Source organism: Dysidea avara, chromosome 1 (assembly GCF_963678975.1).
Source record: "Dysidea avara chromosome 1, odDysAvar1.4, whole genome shotgun sequence".
NCBI lineage: Eukaryota > Metazoa > Porifera > Demospongiae > Dictyoceratida > Dysideidae > Dysidea > Dysidea avara.
Window position 1 is genome coordinate 1,654,581 of NC_089272.1, and position 18,748 is coordinate 1,673,328.

General features: G+C 38.3%; 1 long non-coding RNA gene across 1 annotated transcript; it reads right to left on the bottom strand.

Annotated features, from left to right (window-relative positions):
• Positions 1–13,444: 13,444 nt before the first annotated feature.
• On the bottom strand, positions 13,445–15,706 carry LOC136246735 (uncharacterized). Its single transcript, XR_010696813.1, has 3 exons — positions 15,624–15,706; positions 13,987–14,326; positions 13,445–13,744 (listed from the first exon to the last, which is right to left on the bottom strand). It is a non-coding gene; the product is annotated as an uncharacterized lncRNA (long non-coding RNA).
• Between the last annotated feature and the right edge of the window lie 3,042 nt (positions 15,707–18,748).

The following is an 18,748-nucleotide window of genomic DNA, read 5'->3' on the forward strand; positions in this document are numbered from 1 at the left end:
CAATGCTGCTTGCTGTGGTAATAGATCCTACAACTGGCGTACTCAGATTTGTTGTGGTGGAGTGCTCCAGTATAAAGGCTTCAATGCTGCTTGCTGTGGTAATAGATCCTACAACTCACATACTCAGATTTGTTGTAGTGGAGTGATCCAGTATAAAGGCTTCAATGCTGCTTGCTGTGGTAATAGATCCTACAACTGGCGTACTCAGATTTGTTGTGGTGGAGTGATCCAGTATAAAGGCTTCAATGCTGCTTGCTGTGGTAATAGATCCTACAACTCACATACTCAGATTTGTTGTGGTGGAGTGATCCAGTATAAAGGCTTCAATGCAGCTTGCTGTGGTAGTAGATCCTACAACTGGCGTACTCAGATTTGTTGTGGTGGACGAATCCAGTATAAGGGATACTGGTCTACTTGCTAATTAACAGCTACTACTGTTTGTACATCACAATAAGCATAGCACTTCATCACATTCTTTGAAAGTAAATGTTGCACGAGGTTAATGCTTTATTATCAGTTGTAATGCATGTATTGCCTGTTAAAGATGATACAAATTTATCGTAACAGCACAAATTAATAACCCTCTTCTCAAACAAACCAATACCATGTGTGCTGTAATAGCAGCATGCTGGCAAAACTTCAAACCGGTGTCAAATAAATTGCCAAGTCCTGTTGACAATCCACTGTATCCAGTAAGACACCATTAAGACCGTAGCCCCCATGACTATATGTGTGATTTGACCAAAGTGAACTACCTTACATTAATTTTAGTAGCATTAAAATAGAGTTGCCCCACATCACACCATTTAGCTAGATTGTCAAGATCAGTTCAAAGCTGTTCATGATCTTCCAATGTAGAAATCATCTTAATAAGACAAGGACTTGCATTTATATACTCATAATTTCCATAGTGGTAACTGGATTAATTACAGAGGCACTTCTCATACTGTTTTTCATTTATAATGGGTGGAAAATGGCCACATGATTTGCAGGAATTGATATACAGCTGTTGCAGTTGGGGTGCAGCGTTTTTATATTATCTCAGGTGATCTCATTTTCTTTCATGTAGTAGCTTTGTGTTGTCTCACTAGTCATAATACTGTAGCAAAAATGTAAAGGAAAATTTCCATGACTAAAACGCACAACAGATTCTTTCTTACTCCTAGAAATAATTTCTTTTTAAAATTTCACATCATCATGGTGATTTTCATTTGTTCTCATTTTCCAAAATAACAGTTTCTTATACCAAAATCAACAAACTTTTCGTCCAGCTGGTAAGTCACATGCAACACCAAGTAATCTCCATCTAATCATTGTCTTACTACTTTCTCCTGCTTTTTGAAGTTCAACTCCCTTCCATACTTTTTCTAGGTATGGACTATGAAACTATTGGTGACAGGTAGCTATTGACTGTAAGAGATGGCTCTTTAGGTCCTGGAATTACACCACACAGTATTACATTTCTCTCTTAAAACGGATTGAACGGGGTAGACTTAAAATCAACATACAAATCACTCCAGCTGAGTGTTGCATGTGCTTGCTTATATGGCTGCAGCCAGTCAATGTTAAGTAGTAGTCAACAGCTGTTACTTTGTGAAAGAAAGGGAGTGTTGTCAACAGTCAAAAAATCCTTCCAGATGCCTACAATACTTTTCAGGATCATTAAAGGAACAGGTGGCTGTTGACCATTTCCAGTACAATTTTGGCAAACTGCTGTGTAAAATCTTTGGCTGGCAGCATTTACTGTATTTACTATACTGATGCTCAATTATTGATTTGACAACTATAAAAAAATGGCCACTCAAATTGTACCTCTTACTTTGAACTCTGTCCTTGCAAATTAATTAATATACTAGTATACCTACCATTAAATCATGGGCGCATTTCTGCTGCCACCGGTTTCAGGAAACCAGTCAACCTTTTAACATTGAAAAAAAAAATAACGTGTTCAACAAGAAGTAAATCTAAATCACTAATTTAAGACAGTTTATTAAGTAACCTTCAATGATTAAATACTGTTGTTTTTGTCTGACCAAAACAATCTCAGTGTCTTTTTTTGTACTGCTTACATGCATAGGAGCAGTAAACACATTCCAACATGATATCAATCCATACTTCATCATCCCTACCTGCATAGTACTTTAAACTTACACCAAAATTACCATTTATTTGTTTCATTGCCTGTTTTCTTTAATAAGTGTAAAACAGATAAATATAGCTACTCCACAGCTATCAGGTACATAGGCAGTATAATTCTTGGTTCACTGAACCATAGTCTAGTAGAGTCTGCAAGGCTGTTCACTGTTAAAAATTAAGATAATTATATAAATACAACTTTCTTGTTAAGTCATCACACCTGAGTCCTGAACTTCACAAATCATCAGCAAGTCACAAAGTAACTCTGCATCACTAAAATCTTCATCAGAACACATCAGTAACAACAGGTTCATTGTGTTCTTCATTATCGCTTTCACAATCAGCTTCACTAAGTGAACTAAACTCGCTGCTAGCTTGCAGTGTAAGCATAATTTATAAGCAAGCTTCCTGCTTTTCATAGTGAGCCATTCATCATCACCCTTCTCTGATTTATGTCCTGCTCTGCGAGCATCTTGTCTATCACTCATTTCACAATTGCAATTTGATCGATCGTATATACAGCTAGCTAATTTTACGGAGAACACTAAGGATATGTACACTTGCAGTGGAAAGAAACAATATCAACCATCGACATTTCCAATGTTGAACAATAATATTATGACACTGCTGGGAATAGTAGAGAACATTAAACTGTACAGAGATGAAGAGCATTTAATTATAACTGCTCCAAAGTGCTTCCAACAACTTTAATTAGAGATGAATATATAATGAGAATACACTAGAGAAGTTATCAGCATATCATTAGACACAAAGTTGTATATTCTAATAACTACAATTATTCACTTATAAGTAAATAAATATTTAACCAACTATTTTCAAGTGCTACATTGGAACATGAATAAACTACTCTAATAGAGCAGTCACAATTTTACCAACAAAATGTTAACATTAGTGATAACTACAAGGTAAGTTCCTCAATATCACATACACTATCTCCAGAACTAACTAACTAACAAATAACAGACATCTGGAGAACAAGCACCATGGTACTTGCTTATAAGAACAAGGGAGCCAAGTCAGACTTGGCTAACTGGAGACCCATGCATCTCTCAATAGAACATTATACAAAATCTATGCAGTAACAGTATCAAAGAGAATATAACCACAAGGTTGTCCTAAACTGTGTCTTGTCATTCATAAAAATAACAACATACTTATAAGATTCCAGAAGAAAGTCTCCATGTTTAGTTTTACACAAAAAATATCATGGGGTACCAATCAACAAGCTTGAACCTAATCTGTATACTACTAGCATGTGTAATAATGTACTGAGGGTTATTAAAACAATCTACAAGAGCAGGACAGGAGTTCAAGATAGTACTCAATTGTCATGTTGACATGAAATTGCAAGAAGAACTGAAGCATAGTTGAGGAACATTGTGAGACTTGACAATATGTCAAACACTTCTTGAATGGAAGGATACAGAGAATTAGTACACATGATGAACCCAGATTACATTTCATCAATCAGGTATGGATAACTACTGTTCACTACCTACAAGAGTTGAACAAGAAGGTAAAAGAAATGTAGTTGCTACAAGGTGCAAGAATGAATCTGCACCTGTAAAATTAAACTATTACTAGCAGTCTTTATCATGGTAATGTCCACCATTCATTCAGTTACAGTATTATACATTCATGCGTGTACATACAAATTTGAAGGGCTTCTCAAGATGGAAGTATGCATGACTCATACTGACAAAGAATCCACCAGTACTCACATATAGGAGCCATTCATCATAATAACACAAGACAAGAAATAATTGATTGATGCAGCAGATGGTAATTACACAAGTACAATACTTTGAAAATGATAACTGTATATAGTTTGATAAAGGACAATCAATGATGACTTGTGTAGTGTTTGTAGAAGATGTTTAATGTACATCATCACTTTGTTATTATTGTTATTGTTTATCAACAAGGCTGGCCACAAATCAACTATCAAGACTATGTGTAATATAATCTTTACAATAGTTGATGATGGGATCTTGTTAGTTAATATACTATACTTGATTGGGTGAGTGTGGTAGGCCACATGTCAACACTCAAGATTACATCACCTTGAGGGTTGAAACAGTGGGACCACTATCACATACAATGACAAGTTGGACTAGGTACAAGGAAATATTTAAACTGGAAAATGGATGAAGATGATTTTATACAATGCAATACACTTATTGATGAAATGACTCAAAGGTCACGAGAGAAGGTATAGCAAAATGATACCATATTTGCAATAAATGTATTCCTGCCAAGGTAGACGGAACAGACAAAGCTGATCATTGATTTCATTTCTCAGACTGTCAAGCCTTGACACTTCAAACTAATATGTGACTGAATTTTGGAAAATCACCCATATGGGTGCATGTGAAATACTTAGAATTTTCATGTAATTTAAGGTATTGAGAATGGCTTAAAACCATCAACAAGTACATTAGCACTATAATTAGAATGTAATCCAACCATCTTCACACATGACCAAACATGTTTACACCATACAAAGAGAGGAACAAGCCAGTATTGACTTTACATACTATAAAGTCACTAACAGAGTATCACATGTATCTGGCGAAGAGAATAATTCCAACTGATTAGTGCTTTATTCAGAAGCATATTGTGATGTGAACAAGATTTACACAACAGAACCATAATGTGAAGATGTTGGAGGAGGCAGTCAAGGACCTGTTCTACTGCACACAAAATTTATTGAATCTGATATTGACTTGTGTTGAATAGACAACTTGTATTTGTTGGATGTCTGCCACTCAAAATCAATAGATCAATATGTTGTATTATCAATAACGATCATTTATAATGCACAAGCAAGATTTTAGACATGGAATTAGATGTTGAGAATTCTGATCCATAAAGTGTTGACTAGTACTCAATCTTCATGTTGACATGAGGTTGCTATAAGGATTGAGGTCTGGCCACAAATCTGAAATCCCAATCCCACTCTAACCGTACAAAACAACAAAGATTTAAAGTAACACAGCAAAATTATAGTTGTAGTATTATACCATATTGTAGTGTTGACCATTGAGAAGATGTGAGGAGCTTCACAAGTAGGAGGTATGAATTGTAAAATGTCTATAATGGCAGGAAAATATATAGCTAGTTCCGAGGATGAATTTTGGCAATGTAAGCAGTTTAGATTACTCGTGTTGTCAACTGATGTCCCAACACTTGGAACAAACAGCAGTTACAATAAAGAACTAAACAGACTGGATGTCTTGTATTCTGAAAATTGACAGTTTAAGAGGTCTCCAGGATATTACTACAAGCTGCTCCAAACTACAAGAACTAAATTTACTACATATTTGTGTTGTAAGAATGGAGAATAAATAGATTCTATGTTGATGGTGTTGTGTACCCTGTGGAGCTGAAGACGTTATCATTAATACTCATCATCAACCTACTCAGCATTCCCTACAATATTCCTCATTTGAAGGGGGTGGTGTTCACAGGGGGATGTCTCAACTTTCTTAAAGGTCATCTAAAGCATTTAATACCAATTTGTGACAAATCTCTGATGGTTAACTTTGGACTGCAGATTATATAACTGGTAGAAGAGAACAGCTAGCTAATTTTACGGAGAACATCTACACAGCTAATGTTGGAAAACACCAGAAACTATTGAAGTACAGTACAATATGATATGAATCAAAAACATTAATTTTGTTACCCACCACTGCCATCTGATAAAAAGATGGGTCCTAAGGCTGATATACCCGCAAGCTACTTCTATGAGCTGGTGATTTGGAATCTAATGTCACCATGGCATTATATACCAATAAAAGTTAATTACATTGTTTGTTACTTAGCAATACCACAATTTGTGATATACAGAAAATGCAACAAATTATGTCAGTCCACCAGGACTGACATATCATATCAAACTTGCACTGAAAGGCAAATATGTGTTTGTTTGCCTCTTGATGGTGTCAAAGACATTCAGAGCTAACCTAACATTACTACTGAACACTATTTAGATATTTGAACTAGCAATGATATCTGTAGGAATTTATTACCTCTGCAGTGACAAAAGGCTAAAAGTATTAAATTTTATATTGAAGTGTACAGTAATGTTTAGAAAACTCACTCAATACTTAACTGTGAGTGTAAGCTACAGACAAGTACAGTATTCCAGAGCACACAACCAGATCTTAATGCAGCAAAAGGCTCAAGTTGAGACCCTAAACAGATTTAAATATGTTCACAGCCACCAAACAAATCATGGAGAATGGTGTACCCTAAAATGAAGCCACTGCCAAAGTTAAGCAGGCAGCTGTGGAGGCACACCAGGAGAGGTTGAAACTGACTGAGATTACCCAGAAAAAGAAAGATGGCTGAGGCCCACCTGGATAATATTACTACACCAGCTAGTACCACTATATACCACTGAAACAATTATTCATCCTAACGGTGAAACTTTGAAAAGATCAAGTCAAAGAAGTCTTAGTGTAGATGAGTGCCTATAATCAGGTACATAAGATATCTCATCATGCACTATCATAATAAAATGTAGGTCAGAACCTTTGATCATTGAAATAGATGAGACAACTGGAAACTACCAGTATGTTAGACAGAAAACTAATCCAAAAGCAAAGCAATATTTTTTAAAGAAAGCATACATATGACTATACACTTGGTGTTACAGTAATATCGGGGTTTGGAAATTTGATAATATTCTTAGTAGAGGCCGGTTGATAGTGACCAAGTACTGAAATGGTCTCAGTACAAAAGCCATAGCAACTGAAACATTAGTCTAATGCTGTGTGCAACATACAAACGAGTTGCAGCTCATTTTTTGGTGAAGTCAAGAGAAGTAGAGGGCCATAACTACAGAGTGTGTGTCAGTAAGCTAAGCAAGTACATACACAGTGTATTGTACGTAGTATCATGCAGTATTGCATAATAAGCTGAGGAGTCTTTTTGGTGTTGGGGTTGACTTGACCTTTAATGTAGTTTTCCACCACAGTATTTATACTAGTACGTAACTTTCAATGATAATGTAGTACCTCAATATATTAACTTGAAGAATAATTAAGTGATTGTGAACAATGTGTGGAACACTGCAAGGATTATGCACAGTATTCAGTTTTTGGAAAGGAACCAGTTTACCTTCGAGCTCAGTGAAAAGCAACAATTGTTGCGAGTTGGTGGACAATGTTGACAAATGTCACTCCAAATCACAAGGGAAGACATAGCCAAAAAACACCATATTTACCATGAACGTATTCTTAATAAATGGTATGGATATAGCAGAAAATTATCTGAAGCCAAACAATGATTTCGATCCCCAGACTGTCAAGCCTCAACTTCCCCCTTGGCTTCAAACTATGATACGTTTATGTAAATAGGCACATCATAAACAGATAGCACAGCACAAAAAATATATAAATATGCATTAAGCTTGAAAAGGGTTTAACCATCATTCGACATGGATCAAGACATCAAGATGGTAAGAGATAAAGATGGGATCCCAGCAAGTCTTGCTGTTCACCAGAGTGACACCATTACACTATGATCATATTTGTTGCAATTACACACATTTGTTACAAAGTGTCTATTACAAGCACTTAAGAATATGCAATAACAGTTATTGAAACATTAAATAGTTGACATTGAACATGTCCAAACCTCCAATTGTTTATTTTTTACAATGATGCATGACAATTATATACACTTATGATGCAATGGACACCATACATTGTCCAATTTTATAATGCAACTACCACATACAGTAGCATAACACTGAAGAAGTTTACAGGAGACTTACAAACATAGAAGGTATTAACTAGAATTGTCTGTCATCACGCCTACAGTTTGGACACAGTCTGTAGCTAAACTGACCAAGTTCATACTAGCTCATTATGATGCCAGAGCTGCATTTAATTTTATTACCCTTGTTAAGGTGTACAATAGACCTCTGATTGACACTAAGGTAGTTAGTGGGCTGGACGGACAGACACTGTCGATATATGAATGTCGGGGTGACTTGGATAATAGTGCTACACCAGCTAGTCTGCTGAAACAATTACTGTCCACCATCATCCTAAAGGTGAAACTTTGAAGAAATCCAGTCAAAGAAATCTTAGTGTGGATGAGTACCTATAATCAGGTACATGAGATCTCATCATACACTATCAATCAGTAATGTCAAGGGGTTTTAGGCTGACACTCTTCTAAAAGTAAGTTGCATTACATTTGTACTTCATTGAATAAGAAACAAGTTGATGTTGTGCTACTTGGCACCATGCAGCTAGCTAACTCATCTGGAATTAACCAACTATGTATTACCATTGTATTTAGTTGGGCAATAATGCATAATTAATTTATTGTAATTCTTGGATTTCATAATTCATGAAATTTTCATAATTCTTCAATTGCGTTGCTATGCAGAAGCGCTTGTTTTTTAACAACACATTACACATTCACAAAGTCTGAGGAGAGTCGCCACACCCGTATTTCAGACCACCGAAAAGAAACCACCTTAGAGCAAAGTTTACCTTTGCTTAAGTTAATACAGACTTCATTTCGCTTTACTTCTGTCATAAAAGCTGCTTTTACCATTACTATAACAATTTTGCTCACGTGAGTGTGTGCGGACAAACATAGATAGGTACATAGGTACAGTACAGCTCACAGGTAACGTCACAAGTATACACTTGCGAGTAATACTCATGTCTTCTCTCAGGATCATTCTTTTGCAATGTACTGTACAATACCTGTGGAACATAGCGTGGATATGCACTAGCCGTGCGAGAAACTCGCCACACATGAGAACACTCGTCACTGAGTTTAGTAACTTCATACAACACTTAAATCACATAAACATTTGTGACTGGTCCCAATTGTTCGTGCAAGCCTAGCCAGCTAATTTTATAGTAGAATGCAATAAATGCACACTGGGCCCATAAAACCCAATGGGTAGAATATTTATGAAATCAAAATAAAGTTCGTAAATTCTAAAGCGCTTGTTTCACAATGAAGGAAAATGATAATACCAAACATCTTGGTAGAATCATGATCCCAAAAGCAAGAGGAGTCCAAAATATTTCGTGTCAGTAATCCTAAGGAGACAGAAGATATCAGTGTTAGCCTGCATTGCATTGTACGAGCGGTTCACTATCACTTTTTCTCACATTCGTTCGCCTTCGCCGGTCCCCCTTGGTCGTAGGAAAGGCCTGGAAAACAAAACTTACCCAGCAATGGGTTTGCTTGTTCATGGAGAATTCGATAGCGCAAGGTGCATCTTGGTAGAGGACTGCATCCGTACGTTATGATCATTTTATTAAGCACCTGTAGTTTATTGTCACTGTACAAATCGATTTTTTGCTGTTGCCACTTTGTAGCACTGTAACTTCAAAATTTCTTGGCTTCTAGAGTTGAAACTTCAGTTGACCATTCCATTGGATATCTAGATAAAGAAAATATGAATTTGAAAAATGCACTAACTGGGATTCTGTGGCATTACTTGGCAACCAATCAATCTAGGTCTACGGTAGGTACTGCTAGCTACAGTACTGACTGTAGTCCGTGACAGGTCAAGTCAGTAGCTAAGTGACCAAGTATTTGGTAACTACAACACAGGCATTGCAATAGGAGACCTCACAGCTGGCGGAACTGAGCCAACGCCTCCTCCCAACACCATAGATGAGACCTGTTATCTCGTCTTGCGTGACGCTCTCAAGTAAAGTTTGCTATCGTGGAGCATTACTGTAGCCTTGCTGCATCCACATGGATCATTCAAGTGCACCTCACGCGTGTTGTGCGTGTACATGCAATGTTACCCATGAGCTATACTGTATATAGGTACACACACACACACACATTTTTACAAAAACAATTTTAGTAAACCAGGTGTGCACTCACAGCTGGCGCTGTGGACGTGCACCTGGTTTAAAAAAAGTCACCAAAAAACAATGAAAATTCTCAAACACACATAAAATGAATTCTAATCACATACAACATAATGATGTTAACTGTGACACGTTATAAATGACAAGTTGACCAAAACACTTGTTATTTTTTCAATACAGAAATTGTAAATCACAAACACTACATACATCAAGATACAAGCTAAAAACAAGAGGCATCAAAAATATCCCATAATATACTATCATATAGGTGTGAACATGCAATTACATACATGACAACTTATAGAAGTGTTCCAACACAACTATTGGATACAAAACACATGTTGACTTATTTGGTCATACTGACATCAGGAAAGTGGAGAACACACAACACAAGATGTAATAATATTATTCATTAGTAATTCTCTGAACCCTCGCTCAGTGGATATACAACACTTTGTTGTTACTGTTGGATTAATATTACAAGCACACACACACACACGCACGCACGCACACACACTACCAGCCAGACACAAGGTGCTTATCTGTAGTCCAGACACACATACATGTAATAGACACACAAAATCAGCAATGTAAACACAACAATCTTACTAATCTCAATCCAATGGATAATCATCAGTGTGTTGTGGTAGTTCCATTATGATTATTGGAACTAGCTAGTGACCTCAGCCTCATTAGATTTCTTAATTAATTTTTTCAACAAGCCAGTTACAATGTGCACTATTGTCAGTTCGCTGGTTGTAGCTAGCCCACAGGCGTCAGTTGGTTCCAGGTCCTGGAAGACTGCATTCACTTGTAGATATGCCAGTAACAACGCAACAGCTTTAGTTTACTTGAAGTTGAAGCAATACTTGGAAGTACGAGGACCGCTTGGAAGTCCAGCGATTCAGTGTTCCGAATAGTAAGTAGGAGGATGAAATCAAATCCGGCACGCTATTGGTGGAGCTTTTTTATCCTTTGCCAACTCCATGCTACCCGAGATGATGCCACACTGTCACTCTGCCACATAGAAATGTGCGAGCAAATTCAAAGATCACGTGAGTTAGTGTCTGTTGATCACAAATAATACGGAGCTGGAGTTTGATACTATGCCTCTAGCTATAGATAACTGGAATGAGGAATGGACCCGGGAATGAAACGGAAAGGAACACTGTTTATAGCTAGCTCCTCAGTGGATTTGTATGGATTTACTCTTAAGCGCGTCAGACTTTATATCCAGCAAGTATCCAGTGAGTTAGATCGAGTGCCAATCTCGAGCTCATCAGGAGTTTCTTGAGAAGTGCTTTCTATAGTGAAAGCAGAATTAAAGCTGCCAGTTATAAAGCTCAGCTTCATTGTAGTTGGTGTTGGCTATAGCTGTCAGAATTAAAATGTAGTTGTGGTGGTAGGGTATGAGACTTTGTGAATTGTTTGATGTTGGATCATGATTCATTTGAATAAGACTTTCTTCTTTCATATTCATACTTGGCTGCCTTACTTGTATCTTGAAAAGAGCAATGAGCTTTAACTAACTTTTGAGGTGTGGTTTGTTTGGAAGTGTCCATAATAGCGTTGTGAGTGGGTCAGTACTATTGACCCGTTTGACGGCCCACTGACCCGAATAGCAATCCGGATGGGACCCGGATCTGACCCGCATATGACCCAATAGAGGCGTGCCCCAAGAGCTAGATTAAAAGTCCACAAGTTCCACTAGTCAGCCCCACTTTTTTTTTACAAAAAAATTTGTCCGCAAGAAGTGAGTAGCTACGTATTATCAAGTGGGTGTGATTTCACTTACGTATTATCAAGTGGGGGTGGCTCCACATAAGTTTACATGCAGCTACAGAATTTCCAGAAGTTAGTTACCTACATTTCAAGTAGCAACACGGATCTGGTGATGCATGCATGCCCACATAACACAGCTGGTATAATTCCGATAAGAGGGCGTGGCTCTACATGCCCGCACAGACAGGAAAGCATATTCCTGAATGGTGGGTGTGGCTCCACGTAAGTTTCTTGAGTGTTTACAACTGCATTTCCATCAATACTATCAAACTTGTTGATTTATAGTCACACGTGATCCCATCCGGATCAGACCCAGATGTTCAGTGAAGTAAAAAAATATAAATATACCTTTTTTCCTCCGGCCCTAATGGCACTCCCTTCCTCCCACACATCTCTATAGAATGCTAACAAAATATTTGAAAAATTAATCAAGACTCACGGTAGTGAGTCGCGCGGCCAGTAAAGCAGAAACGCGCGCCGCAGACAATAAATGACGCGACCACTACGTGAGGATTTTACAGGAACGAACGTTGTCAAATTCGACCTTCCTGTAACTCACCCGCCACTTACAATACGCTATCCCTCTGAAACTCTGGGGTTGAACTCATCGTGTCACTAGTAACTACCACACAAGCAGTGAAGCAAATCCATGCCGATTGTTTCGTGATCGAGATTGCCGACATCAAAGGGGAAGTTTCATTTTTTTTTAATCGCATGCGGTTAGACGCAACCGCATGTGTATGCCTTGCGTTCCTTTGTGCATTCCAAACATTGATTGCCCTGCTATCGCTTCAGTATTCACTCAATCGCCTCAAGATTCACATCATCGATTTCACCATAGATCCTTTATACCCGATTTCACCATACATGATTACCCTACAGTCTTAACTTCAGCACCAAACGAAGTTTCAGTCGTCCTCAGTCGACCTAGAGGCCAAATACAAATCCCAGATTGTTGTTTTCCGCAATATTCGCTTGGCATGTAGGGCAATGTATCTTTAAACTGTTCTAGAAGTTTCGTTCAGATTGAAACATTTGTTTTCGAGAATGGCTAGTTTGAAATTTGAATTTAGTTTTTTTTTTTTTTTTTTTTTTTTACCCGGGCTTGATGGACTGCCCTTGCCTACCACCCCCAGCACATAAATGGCCTGTGCTGGACAAACCGGGACTTTCTTAGTCCACGGCAAACTGAGACTCTGCCCGAATCAGCTCCACAATTGGGGGAGTCTTAACATAGTGACCGATGGATGAGCGGGCTCCGCGGATGCATTGTATGGAGGACCGCAAGAGAGAAAAAGAATTTAGTCGCCCCCACGTAATTTGCTCTCTAAGAATTTTACTCGGAATTTAAAGAATGACGCAAAGCACAACTGCGGTCACTGGGTATTGATGAACTGGCGCTCTATGTAGTTAATCAGTGCATATAGCCACAAAGAAGTGTGCTGCCATAGATTATAGTCCACAGATATAATCTATGGTGCTACATACCATCGTTCGTTTTTAAATTTGAATTTAGTCGCCCCCACCGTGACGTAATTTGTCCTCTAAGGGCGCGGCTTAAAGAATGACACAGAGTACAACTGTGGTTACCAGTTGTTGAAACAAGCTGCGAGTAATTAGCACATGTAGCTAGCCAATTGTCACCATGCATTATTGCATTTTACAGCACCCCCACACAAAAATTACACATGTAATTACAACATACAGAGGACACATGAAAACCAAACACTTTTCACAACAATAATGTAAGAATTGTACAATAATGACTGTAATATAACTGCTATGAAAATGTTTTCCAGTGGCCCGCCATGGTAGCAAGTCTCACATGACGGCATGTATATTCATCCAAACACAATGGGAGTAACAAGTAAGTATGATAACAAGTTGATATGACTCCATTTGTAGAATCCAGATGAGTGGGTGTTGCTCCAGTATGTCTAAACAGTTAACAAACATTCCTGTTATAAATACATGCTAGAATTGCAATATAATAGTATAGTATTTAAATGCAACAATACATAGTCTCCATTGCATCACTATCAAACGACACTAAGTGGAGGATATTGTTGCATCTCTAGTATGTACACTCTATCAGTACAACCTGTCTTAATGGCCACCAGTATAGAAAGACAACCTCTCTTGAAAAGCCAATTCCAATTGAGAATTTATACACTGTTACCTGTTTATTGAGTGAAGGTGGCAATAAACAAGTTCCACCGTAATTTATACACGTGATGTGATCCTGTATATTCTGTCAGTGGATGAGATCCACTTGGCCAGGACAAAATGTGACTCAAATGTCCTGGATGATCCATACTCAACCCACTTATGACCCAGTGGCACAATGGAACTGAGTATAGAGAATACAATTATATTTATTTCTAAGATGTGTGGATGTGTGGACACATTACAACACATTACATGTACATACAAGACATGCTACGTACTGTTTTAGCAATTCAAGTCACCAAATTATGTACGGACCAGTCAACAATGCTTCATAGTGCCCATCAGTAAACCTGAAGAAAAGTTACGAAAAATAAAAATCCACATAAGTACAATGAAGCCTCATTAATATGGCCAGCTGTGGAACCAAAAAATTTAGCCTGAATAACAAGGTGGCCTTATTAATGAGGTCATAAAGTACTGCTTAGCTATATTTGGGATCTACTAGAGGTGGCCAATATAATGAGGTGGTCTTATTAAAGAGGTGGCCACTAAGTGAGGTTTCACTGTACATACAGTTCACAATCACAATGGTGAACAATATTAATGGTTAACAATATACACTGAAACCTGCAGGTCACTTCTTGTGGAAGATTGCTCTCTACACTAAATGACACATTCAGAGATTGTATTTAGATGGATGATACAGTAACACATTGTGACTCCAATACTCGTGCTAGGCAGCAACCATATACACGGCACTGCCAATGCACAACATCACACTTGCTCGCACACACAATTTCGCTCAAGATTTTACAAATTGATAATTAAGAGGTGTGGAAACTAGCTGTTCGCTCGAAAGACTGTGTGGCAGCTGTTTTCCTTCTGTACAAGTGGCCACCAAGACAGGTCCACTGTGGATGAAAGCCAGGCATTAGATATTTGGTATTTTATGTATTGAAGGCATTCCAGGGCTTCCGGTAGTCTCAAATCTCACCACAGTTTACCTCAGGCAGTGTGGTGGTCACCACTAAACCACCGGAATGCTGTGCTATGTTCATCTTATGCTTGGCTACTGTATTGTAGAACTGAAATGGATACTCTGAAAAATATATCCTATGGATAATGACTTCATCACTTTCTTCATCAGGAGCTTATAAGGACCAATAGTGAAACTTTTACACTTTGGGCTGACAGCCAACTGCCTAAGTCTTAAGCAGTGCCTTTGGTGCTCTAACAGATTGGCTGCCCCCTTGCTGCCAGCACTCACTGTCTCATACGCTGTCACACACTAAATCCATCTCTATAGCCAGTTAGAACAGCATGCTTCTTACCTTTTTTAAGGCCGCAAAATGCAGCCACCTCTTTAAAAAGCTAGGTCAGAAATTTTTTGTCCCTACGGCCTGAATAATGACCAGTTTTCACTGTACTATTAGTGATTAGTGATCATGGAGGATTATTTATTAAGATACTAAGATATACAAACGCTACAACCTCTAAATATAGCAGTAAATTTTTTTACCCTGGTCCAATGTCTCGTAATAATTGTGAGAGACTCTACTGTGACAAATACATGTTTATCATGATATGTACTAATCGCCTTTTTACAATTAAGTTTTACAACACAAATACATGTATAGTTAAACTCACCAATTGTGACTAAATCCCTTCAACACGAAAAGACAAGTAATGAGACAACCTTGGAGACAACAGCCTCACAAGCCTATTCTTGTACGCTTATTTAGCAGTAATATAAATTTTAAAGGCGTTTATTTACAACAGGACATAATTACGCGCCCTTCTATTGTCTCTGTACATACTTGCCTTTTCTTTACTATTCTCATTTCATTTCACAAGATCTCTTGGCAGGGGCGTAGCTTCTTCACTTGAATCAGTCAATGCTTGAAGTAGATCGAGATACTCTAATAGAACAGTCACATTTCTACAAGTGTCATATTTTTATATTGTAAAGTCTGTAAGTAGCTAGTAATTTAAACTATACAATCCGATGCTAAGCAGAAGTTGTAACTATGCTAAATATTGATTGCTGTGTTACAGCTGTTTTGTGACTGCTCTAATAGAGTATCTTGATCGTTTTAATGCAGTACAAGATGAAAGGCAAAGTGTTATTAAGGGTTTACTAGTTAAAATGGGTGGTAGTTAACTGCAGTTGCATGCCACTAACAGGGCCGTCCAGAGAAATTAGAGAGCCCAGGAAAAAGAGTTAAAGAGGGGCCCAGGGGCAAGGAAGAGTCTAGATCCTGACTGCTCTATTAGAGTATATCGATCTTTCTTTAAACAGGTATTCAAGGGGCCCCTTTCGGGCTGGGGCAGGGGGAAAAATACCCCAGTCCCCCCCATGTGGGCGGCCCTGGCCACTAAAATTACAGTTATATTTTAATATTCTGTCATTGTAATCTGGGGTTTCTGTCAAAACCATGGAAACTCACTTACTGTTATCAACAGTGCATTGCTTATTCTAACAAAAAGTATTGAAATCCCATCCAAAAACAGCTTATAGCTGTAAAAAAAGTGCGCGTCCAAGTAAAGCAGAGTTAACTGCGACAAAAAGTAATGATATCATAATGCGGCCATGTGCGAGGTGTGCAAGTTGTAAAATTAATATTAGCTAATCAGATAATACAATGTTATTGTTAAAGTGTTAATGAGAACTATGTGATGCTGCTATTTTTAAGTGTGTGAGCATCTTCATAAATGCCACACAAATTTAATTCTCAATAAAGCAATGTGTATAGATTCTCTGATAGCAATAAATAGTTTGAGTTTGGCCGTCTTTCCTGTATACGACAATGCTACGAACAAAGGAAAGGTGGCCAAACTCAAACTATTTATTGCTATCAGAGAATCTATACACATTGCTTTATTGAGAATTAAATTTGTGTGGCATTTATGAAGATGCTCACACACTTAAAAATAGCAGCATCACATAGTTCTCATTAACACTTTAACAATAACATTGTATTATCTGATTAGCTAATATTAATTTTACAACTTGCACACCTCGCACATGGCCGCATTATGATATCATTACTTTTTGTCGCAGTTAACTCTGCTTTACTTGGACGCGCACTTTTTTCAGTTACAGCTATAAGCTGTTTTTGGATGGGATTATAACCTACAGAAAGGAACCTACACAGAACCTACAGCATGCCCAGGGTTCAATGGGCAGGCAGGTGCCCCTCAGCGATAGCAAGATCAACTGCTGGAGGCACACACAGACACTTGGATCTTGAGCGTGATCCTCTGATGCACATAACTGAAGAACGGAGCAAGGAAAACCCCAAACTACAACGGAGCCAGCCCATCATCACAGAATATGGGGAATTCCACTTCTCGCTCAGCAGGCGGGCAAGATGTTTATAAGTGGTGGTGGCAGCCCTTCCCATGTCACCTGAAGTGGAAAAAACAAAGGGGGTAAACTCCCATGCTCCACCTCCCGAATCCGTTCCTCATAGGCACGACGTTTCTCTAGTTCATGTTTTCGAAAAGCAGTAGATAGCGTAGAGGAACGATTAGAAGCTGCAAAACAGTTAAAAACCCTCACATCAAAGAAGGTATGGTGGTGTAGGCACCTCCAAAAGCCGGAAGCCCTGATGTCTACCCTTGCGTCATCATCGATGTTCAGTGAAGCCGTGGATAAGACCCACTTAAGCCGTGGATAAGACCCACTTGACCCGGACAAAATGTGACCCGGATGACCCGGCCCACTTACTACGCTGGTCCATAAACACGTATATAAACACTTTATCAGATGTCGTAAATGGGGAGTAAGCCATACAGGAAAATGGCAAGCTCTGACTTTCACTTTATTGTGATTATGAATGTGATCATGTGTGTTTGTGTGTGTCAACACAAATTTACATTATTAAAAATTTGCCATTGACCCTAAACCATTTCAGCCATTTCTTGGCTGCCACTTTTGATTTCACAACTTTTTTCACCATGCCTGTTATGGGGACCACACTCTTTTTTACAGCTTAAGCGCACACACACACACATACACCAGTTGCCACATTATTAGTCCCCACTCTAGCTTTGCCCTCTTGGGAAATCCTAGATCTGTCCCTGTTGCTTGCTTTGCACACATACACACACACTTGGCTGTTTTGGTTTAAATAATTAGGTTACGCACGTGTACATGCGTGTGTGTGCAAAGCAATCAACATGCAGGGACAGATCTAGGATTTCCCAAGAGGACTAAGGGACTAAACAATGTGGCAACTGGTTGATGCAACTATAGTAGTGCAGTGTCAGAAGCACACTCAGCATACACAGCATGCTTTATCTAGGGCACTTCTAAAGGCATAGAAATATTTAGCTTTTCGAGATTGAATTTGGTAACTGAACCTTATCAAATAAAAATTGTGATCCACTTTAACTATTATTCTCTAGCAGTGGTTGCTAGCTTTAATATAATGGGCAAATGCTGCAGTATATGGTTTGAGTTCAAGTTTTAATTTAAAAGGGTCTAGGAAGTAGTCATTTTTAATTTTATTGGAGTATAGTTGACTGTTCTATTAGAGTATTTCAATGTTTATCAGCTTTTTACCTCTTTTGATCCCCTCTTGCATGTTAATTCCTAGAAGAGATTAACTTTTCTCTTCTCACTCTCTTCACCTATACTTTAGATGCAACTGGACCTGTGCTGTAGCTACTACTATCTTTCTAGCTATAGTAAAATTTTGGAAGGGGTGCTTCAGTCCTCCATGCACCCCTCCCCCCATCTCCCCAGTAAATCCACCCTTGAGCAAGTG